This window comes from Macaca thibetana, chromosome 14 (genome assembly GCF_024542745.1).
Source record: "Macaca thibetana thibetana isolate TM-01 chromosome 14, ASM2454274v1, whole genome shotgun sequence".
Taxonomy (NCBI): domain Eukaryota; kingdom Metazoa; phylum Chordata; class Mammalia; order Primates; family Cercopithecidae; genus Macaca; species Macaca thibetana.
Window position 1 is genome coordinate 11,017,252 of NC_065591.1, and position 7,779 is coordinate 11,025,030.

The window sequence follows — 7,779 nt, forward strand, 5'->3', positions numbered from 1 at the left end:
TCTGCCTCCCTGTATCCACCTTCTAGCCTCATACATCTCCCCCACTGCACTCCGGCCCCTACCCCTTCTCTCCTCGGAACTGCTTTCACCAAGAACGCTCATCACCTCCCTGTGCTGAATCCATAAGTCACTCTTCAGCCCTCCTCTTACTGCCCTTTCGGCAGATTTGGTCCTACTGGTCACTCTCTTCTTCCTTGGTTTCTGAGAGGCCACGTGTTTGCAGCTCCCTCCCACACACTGGCTACTCCTTCTCAGGCCCCTCTGGGGTATCCTGTAAATGCTGCAGTGTTCACTTTGCCTATCCTGCCCCAACCCCTTCTCTAAGGATCTGCATCCCCAGAATCTGCCAACTGAACAGTTCCATGACCCACCATCTCTGGTAGTGACCAACTAGACCAGAGGGCACTCCAGATCCAAATCTCATTGATCACATACTCTTTCCTAGGCTAGGATTTGAGATCTTAGAGGTTCTTATCCATGTCTTTGTCCTTGCCCTGGGAAGGCAAGCTAGCATGAGGCTAGGCTGGCCCAGACGCAGATAGAGCAGACAAGGCCAGTTGCAGCAAGAGAGTAAGGCAGGTGCACAGAGAAAAAGAGAACAAGAGACCACATGGGCCCAGATGAAAAGAGCTGGTGAGGTGACTTCCACTGGTTCTTAACGAATTCCAGGTCTCGGTTCCTCATCAGCCCTGGATGCGCTTTTTACCTTGGGATTCTATGAAATATCCCTGAATTCTCCAAATAAATTCCCCTTTCTGTTTAAGCTAACTTGATGGGCTGCTCCTTGTAACCAAACAGCTCCAAAAGCAGATCCTCTCCCCCTATCATCTCTTCAACACTGATGTTCCCAAGAATCTTTCCTAGGACCTCTTCCTGTAACATTCTTCCCCAGCACTGTCCAAGGGAAATAGAGGATAAGCCACGTATGTAATTCCAAATCATCTAGTAGCCATTTCTAAAAAGCTAAAAGAAAACAGGTGAGATAAATCTTGAGTATATTATATATATAATATAATAATATTTGTTTGGCCCAATATCTTCAAATATTGCATTTCAGGATTAATCAATATTAACATTATTAATTAGATATTTTATAACCTTAAATTCAAACTAAGTCTTCAAATTCTGGTGTGTATTTTCCACTAGCAGCATATTTCAGTTTGGACTAACTCAATTCATTTTTTTTTTTTTTTTTTTTTTGAGACGGAGTCTTGCTCTGTCACCCAGGCTGGATTGCAATGGCCAGATCTCGGCTCACTGCAAGCTCCGCCTCCCGGGTTCACGCCATTCTCCTGCCTCAGCCTCCCGAGTAGCTGGGACTACAGGCACCTGCCACCTCGCCCGGCTAGTTTTTTGTATTTTTTTTAGTAGAGATGGGGTTTCACGGTGTTAGCCAGGATGGTCTCGATCTCCTGACCTCGTGATCCGCCCGTCTCGGCCTCCCAAAGTGCTGGGATTACAGGCTTGAGCCACCACACCCGGCCTGGACTAACTCAATTCAAGCACTCAGTAGTGGCTACTGGCTACCACATTGGACAACTCAGACATACTACAGGGCTTTAATTATCAGACACAGAGCTAATTACTCTCAAATCTATATTTAGATATTTGAGAGACAGCTTAATAAATATGAAAGGGGTCATATTGTACCCCTGCTTCAACATTAAAACATTTAGATTTTAATCTAAAGTCTTTCACAAGGCCTGCCATGACCAGGCCCAACCTGCCCCAACAGCTTTGGTTTTTAACACTCTCTACCTTGTACCCAGAAATCCAGCCTCCACTGACTTTTTTCAGATCCTAGACTGCCTCTGCTCTTCACCATGTCCAGCGCTTGGCTTCTCCCCATCCAACTCCACGGCACTTGGCTCACACCAACTCATCCTTAAGGCCTAGCTTGGATGGATTCCTCTGAAAAGCCTTCTGGGACTCCCCGCCTGCCCCAGAGCCTGGGTTGGGTACCTGCTTATCAGACAATGAACTATGATCACAGTCGTGTCTTAGTGGGTGTTTGCCTGGAAGCAGACTCCAAGACAAGAATTTGAGTCCAAGTACCATAGATGATTTGGCAGGAGATCCTAGAAAGCATAAGTAGGGGAAGTCAGGGGTAAGTCAGGGAAGAGAATCAAGAGGCAAGAAGAAAAAGAATGAGAAGGGCAGAAGGGTCTCCCATCCCAGCCCATCTGTCACCCAGCCACGTGGGAAGCTGCTGGGACTGGTCATTTGTGATCATTTTGGACGCAGGACTCCCTCGTGCGCACCTGGGGCTGGCACCTAGGACCAGCCTTGTGCCACACTGCCCCCTGAGATCTGGCCCTTATGCTGAAAGTGCTATGGGGTTGAATGGGGAGAAGCCACCTAGTTTCTATCTTGGAACCTGGTTTCTACCTATAGAGTTTCTACCTTGGAGCCTAGGATCAGCTGACAACAGAGCCAGCAATGCCTCCCCTTCGTTTGACTGGGTCTCAACCTGGAGGGAGAAGGACTAGGCTCAGGGAGGAACACTGACCCTGCCATGCCCCCATCTTTCAGCTGTCCAGAATTCAGAGTGGTTGCCGGGATGTCCCGGCCATGACTATTCCTGTGCTGCTTCGGGGTGCTTTTTGCAAGGACATGCATGACGGGAAGGGAAGACACCCAGGAAAATGCTTTCCAGGTACATGGTCAGGACTCATGGTGAACTGGGATGTTGGTCAGGACAAACCGGCCACTCACAAGACCGGTTCTTCTTGCAATCCCCAAATCCCCATTCTGGATTCTTCCTTCTCTCCATTGCTGCTTATTCCTCTACAGCCCCAGCTCCGCTTGCTTTTTCTACTCCCTCCCTTCTGTCTCTAAGCAGGGACTCCACCTGGCTCGATGCATGGAGATCCAATATGGAGCACCACTTTTGGGCAGAGTCCTCATGCTGTGTCAACTCACAGGTCACTGGCCTCATGTCCAGTCTATAAATGGAAGTCTTTGGAGGAATTTCTAATTTCTGCACCATCCATCAGCCAGGATAATCAGGCCACAAGGCACAAAGCTCACAGTGTATCTCAGAATTCCTTACTCAGAATGTTGCGAGGGGCCTGGCACACACTTGGAATCTGCTGGACTCCTCCCCAAGTCAATCATTGCAAACCCATGGTTAGGGCACGTGATCTAAGCAAGACTGTTTTATATGATCTGTAAATTATTTATTTGAAACGTCTCACAAAAGAATAAAAACCAAAATCACAGGTAGTCCCACACTTTAAATCCCATTTATATAATGGAATAAAGTTATACAAAATCAGGACTTCTCCCAGAAAATCTGGGATATGTGATGGCTGCTGGCATGGTAGGAAGAACAATGGAGTCCAAAGAGTTGAGTTCCAGACTTGCTTGCTGTGTGATCATGGACAAATCCTTTGCCCGCTCTGGGCCTTGGTCTCCTTATGTGTACAATGAGACGTTTTTACCTGAGTGATGGTGTTAAACTTAGATGGCATGTGGTTCTATGGCTCTGGGCCAATCACAGATTCCCAGATTTGACCCTTTCTCAGTAAGTATGACCAGAATTTAAGTCTACATTCCAGTCAGCACAATGAAGTGCAATTGTGAGGTTTCAGTGGCCCAGAAGTTTCCCCTAAGGGACAGTTCCTGGCTCTGGAAATCACTTGCCATGCGAGTATGCCCATCCAGAAACTCTCCATGAGCCAGGAGGCTGCTGGGAAACCCTTGCCACTCAGATGATCCCAGGACCCAAACACAATTCAGGGCCCAGAGTCTCCAATGGAGGTTTTTCCAGACTCAGCCAGGCTCGGAGCTCCTCAGGCAGTCAGGAGGGAGCTCTTCTCCAAGGCGGGGTTGGCACAGGCTTAGAGAGGGAGGGTGCTTGTAGGGGCCCACCATCCCCTGCTGCCCTCAACACTCCACCCACTCCCCCATGAGGGCACCAGGTCCTAGCAGGAGACTGGCCCCACAGTCCCCAAGCTGTTTGTCCAGCTGTCCTCGCAACCCCAGACCACAGGACTCTTATGTATCTTGGCCTGGAGAATGTTGTCAGGCATCTGGATACCCACTGGGTCCCAGCCCAGAACCAACACCAGGTGGGAGGGGGAAGGCTGGGTTGAGTTGCATCCCTTTCTGGGCCTCCCCTTTTCTCTTTTGTACAAATGAGCCCAGATAATTTCCAAAACCCTTTGGGCTGGGCAGTCTACACCTCAACAGCAGCAGTTAAGAACTCAGCTTTGGCCGGGCGCGGTGGCTCAAGCCTGTAATCCCAGCACTTTGGGAGGCCGAGACGGGCAGATCACGAGGTCAGGAGATCGAGACCATCCTGGCTAACATGGTGAAACCCCGTCTCTACTAAAAAATACAAAAAACTAGCCGGGCGCGGTGGCGGGCGCCTGTAGTCCCAACTACTCGGGAGGCTGAGGCAGGAGAATGGCGTGAACCCGGGAGGCGGAGCTTGCAGTGAGCTGAGATCCGGCCACTGCACTCCAGCCTGGGCGGCAGAGCGAGACTCCGTCTCAAAAAAAAAAAAAAAAGAACTCAGCTTTGAAGTTAGACAGAATAGGTCTGAACCAATCAAAGACTTCATGGATCTCAGGGTCCTGATGAATGATAAATACCCTCCCAGCTTCATGCACAAGACTGAAGTTTGCATAAACTACACAACATGAACAGGGCATCTCGACTTCTAACAAGAGAAGTTGGACATCAAACTACATCCCTTCAACAGCAAGACGGAGAGAAACATCCTTTCTTCTCATGACCCTTGGCATTGGCTCATTTGTATAGGACCTAGAGTGCTTTCTGTAAAACGATGGAACCCTAATCATCCATCATGTTTAGACACATGCCAAGAGAATGACAAAGCTAGGTGGAGGGGCAGTCAGCAGGAGCCAGGTTACCTAGAGGGACAGTTAGAGACTCAGAATGGAAACACACCATAAAGGGCAAGGAAGAGTCCAGCATGGTAAGCCAAGCTCAACAGTCAAGCTAGGACATAGTGGAGAAGGGTGTTAGAGCAGACACAGGAAGATCCGTTTCCTGATTCAGCCACCCCAGTGGTGGAAGTGGCTGGGTGGGCCCAGGCTGGGGAAGAGCTGCAGGCCTTTGGAGGCCAGGTTATCCAGCTGTCCTCCAGCAGAACAAGGAGGAGGAGGATTTCTCTTCCTTGCCTTCCAAAACATTTTCTTCACAAAATGAGATCCTGGGGGTTCCTGGAAATATTTTGATAGGAGTCATCTTTCCTTGACCAAGCAGGTATAAGATTGATTACTAAACACACAAACTCTGCAACATCTTTTTTTTTTTTTTTTTTTCCTTTTTTAATGAAGTCTCACTCTGTCGCCCAGACTGGAGTGCAGTGGCATGATCTCAGCTCACTGCAACCTCCACCTCCCAGGTTCAAGCAATTCTTCTGCCTCAGCCTTTTGGAGTAGTTTGGATTACAGGTGCGCACCACCTAATTTTTGTATTTTTAGTAGAGATGGGGTTTCACCATGTTAGCCAGGATGGTCTCAAACTCCTGACCTTGTGATCTGCCTGCCTCAGCCTCCCAAAGTGCTAGGATTATAAGCATGAGCCACTGTGCCCGGCCTGCAACATCTTTTAAGGTAGCGTTTCTCAATCTCAGCACCACTGACATTTGGGGGTCTAGATATTTCTTTGTTGTGGGGGCCTGTCCTGTGCATTGCAGGATATTCAGCGGCATCCCTAACCTCTACCCGCTAAAAGCCAGTAGCACCACCACCATCCTGAGTCGTGACAACCAAAAATATCTCCAGACATTGCCAAGTGTCCCCTGGGGGGCAAAATCACCCCCAGTCAAAAATCACTCTTCTTCGGATAAGATGTACTTAGACACATTTTCCTTCTAAAATCAATGTGATAGTCTCACCTTTTCACCAGAAACAAATAAGAAGAGTCAGTAACCACTGAATTACAGGGCATCTGAGCTACTTTAAGCTTCTTATCTATATTAGTTCATTTAATGCTCCAAAAACTCAAGGCAGCAAACGTAGCTATTATCCCCATCTTGCAAATGAGGACACTGAGGTACAGAGGAGTTTAGTCACTTGCCCCTGGTTCCACAGCCAATAAGTGTGGAGTGAGGGTGTGGGTCCAAGTAGACTGACTCCAGAGTCTATGTTTTATATAATATGAATTGCACAAGTTAATAACAAGAAGCTGCCACCTACTGTCTCTCAGTGTCCCCAATCTGGGATCCAACCAACTGGATCCCATGGAAGCCCATCCAATCAGAGCTCCACACTTCCCTGATCACATGTAACTCAGGAGCCAAAACTCTGTTGGAGGAATTCATGTCATTGAATTCATGTCATCTTAGAGTTGTGGCTAAAAATACAGTAAGTTCATGCTCATTGTTTTAAAAAATAACACTATGGCTGGGCGCAGTGGGTTACTCCTGTAATCCCAGCAATTTGGAAGGCTGAGGCAGGTGGATTGCTTGAGCCCAGGAGTTCAAGACCAGCCTGGGCAACATGGCAAAACCACATCTCTTAAAAATAAATAAATAAATACATGTGTACTGGTGCGCACATGTAGTTCTAGCTACTCAGGAAGCTGAACTGGGAAGATCACCTGAGACCAGGGAAGTCAAGGCTGCAGTGTGCCAAGACTGTGCCACTGCACTCCAGCCTGGATGACAGAGTGAGACCCTATCTCAAAAATAAAGCAAAGAGGCCAGTCGTGGTGGCTCACGCCTGTAATCTCAGCATTTTGGGAGGCCGAGGGGGGGCAGATCATCTGAAGTCAGGAGTTCGAGACCAGCCTGGCCAACATGGCGAAACCCCATCTCTACTAAAAATAACAAAAATTAGCTACGCGTGGTAGCACATGCCTGTAATCCCAGCTACTCAGAAGGCTGAGGCACAAGAATCGCTTGAACCTGGGAGGTGGAGGTTGCAGTGAACTGAGATTGCACCATTGCACTCCAGCCTGGGCAACAGAGTAAGACTGTGTCAGAAAAGAAAAGAAAAGAGAAAAGGAGGTGAGGGGAGGGGAGATTGCACCATTGCACTCCAGCCTGGGCAACAGAGTGAGACTGTGTCAGAAAAGAAAAGAAAAAAAGAAAAGAGAAATGAAAAGAAAAGGAAAGAGACACTTTGGACAGAAGACAGTATGACTAGGGGAAAATCCAACCCTTGGAAGGGCCAGAAGAGCCACTGCAGAACCACCCCACGTTGTGTATGACATTGGTCTTAGGTCCCACTCCAAGAGCAGCCTCTGACCTCTGTTGTTTCTTCCAAATGAACAAGCCCGTGGTTCTATAAGATGCGAGCTGTCCCCAGAAGAACAACGACTGGGGCTGTCACATTTAGCAAATAAGGATACAGGGTGCCCAGTCAAATTTGCATTTCAAATCAATGAAGAATTTTTTAGTATAAGTATGTCCCATGCAATATTAGAGACATACTCATACTTTTAAAAATTCTTCATTGACCTAAAATGCAAATTTGATTGGGCACCCTGTAATTTCCCTGGCAACCCTTCCCAAAGGCAGACTATTTGGATCTCATCCACTAAAAAGGGCAGAAACTCCTCAAGAGGCCACCACACTTCCCAGAGCCCAGTCTCATTCTTAAAAGGAAGACAAATAGATCCAATAGATCCTACTCTGGCTCCTCCTACCCCCAGACGCCCAGATGCCCCCCCAATACACCCCCTCCCCACTCCTGCTTCAGTCCACCCTCTCCTGCCCTTTATAACCACTTGGAGAAATTCCACTGACACAAGGAATCCTTGGAGGGTTAATCCTTCTGATACCAAGTCACACTTTAACTC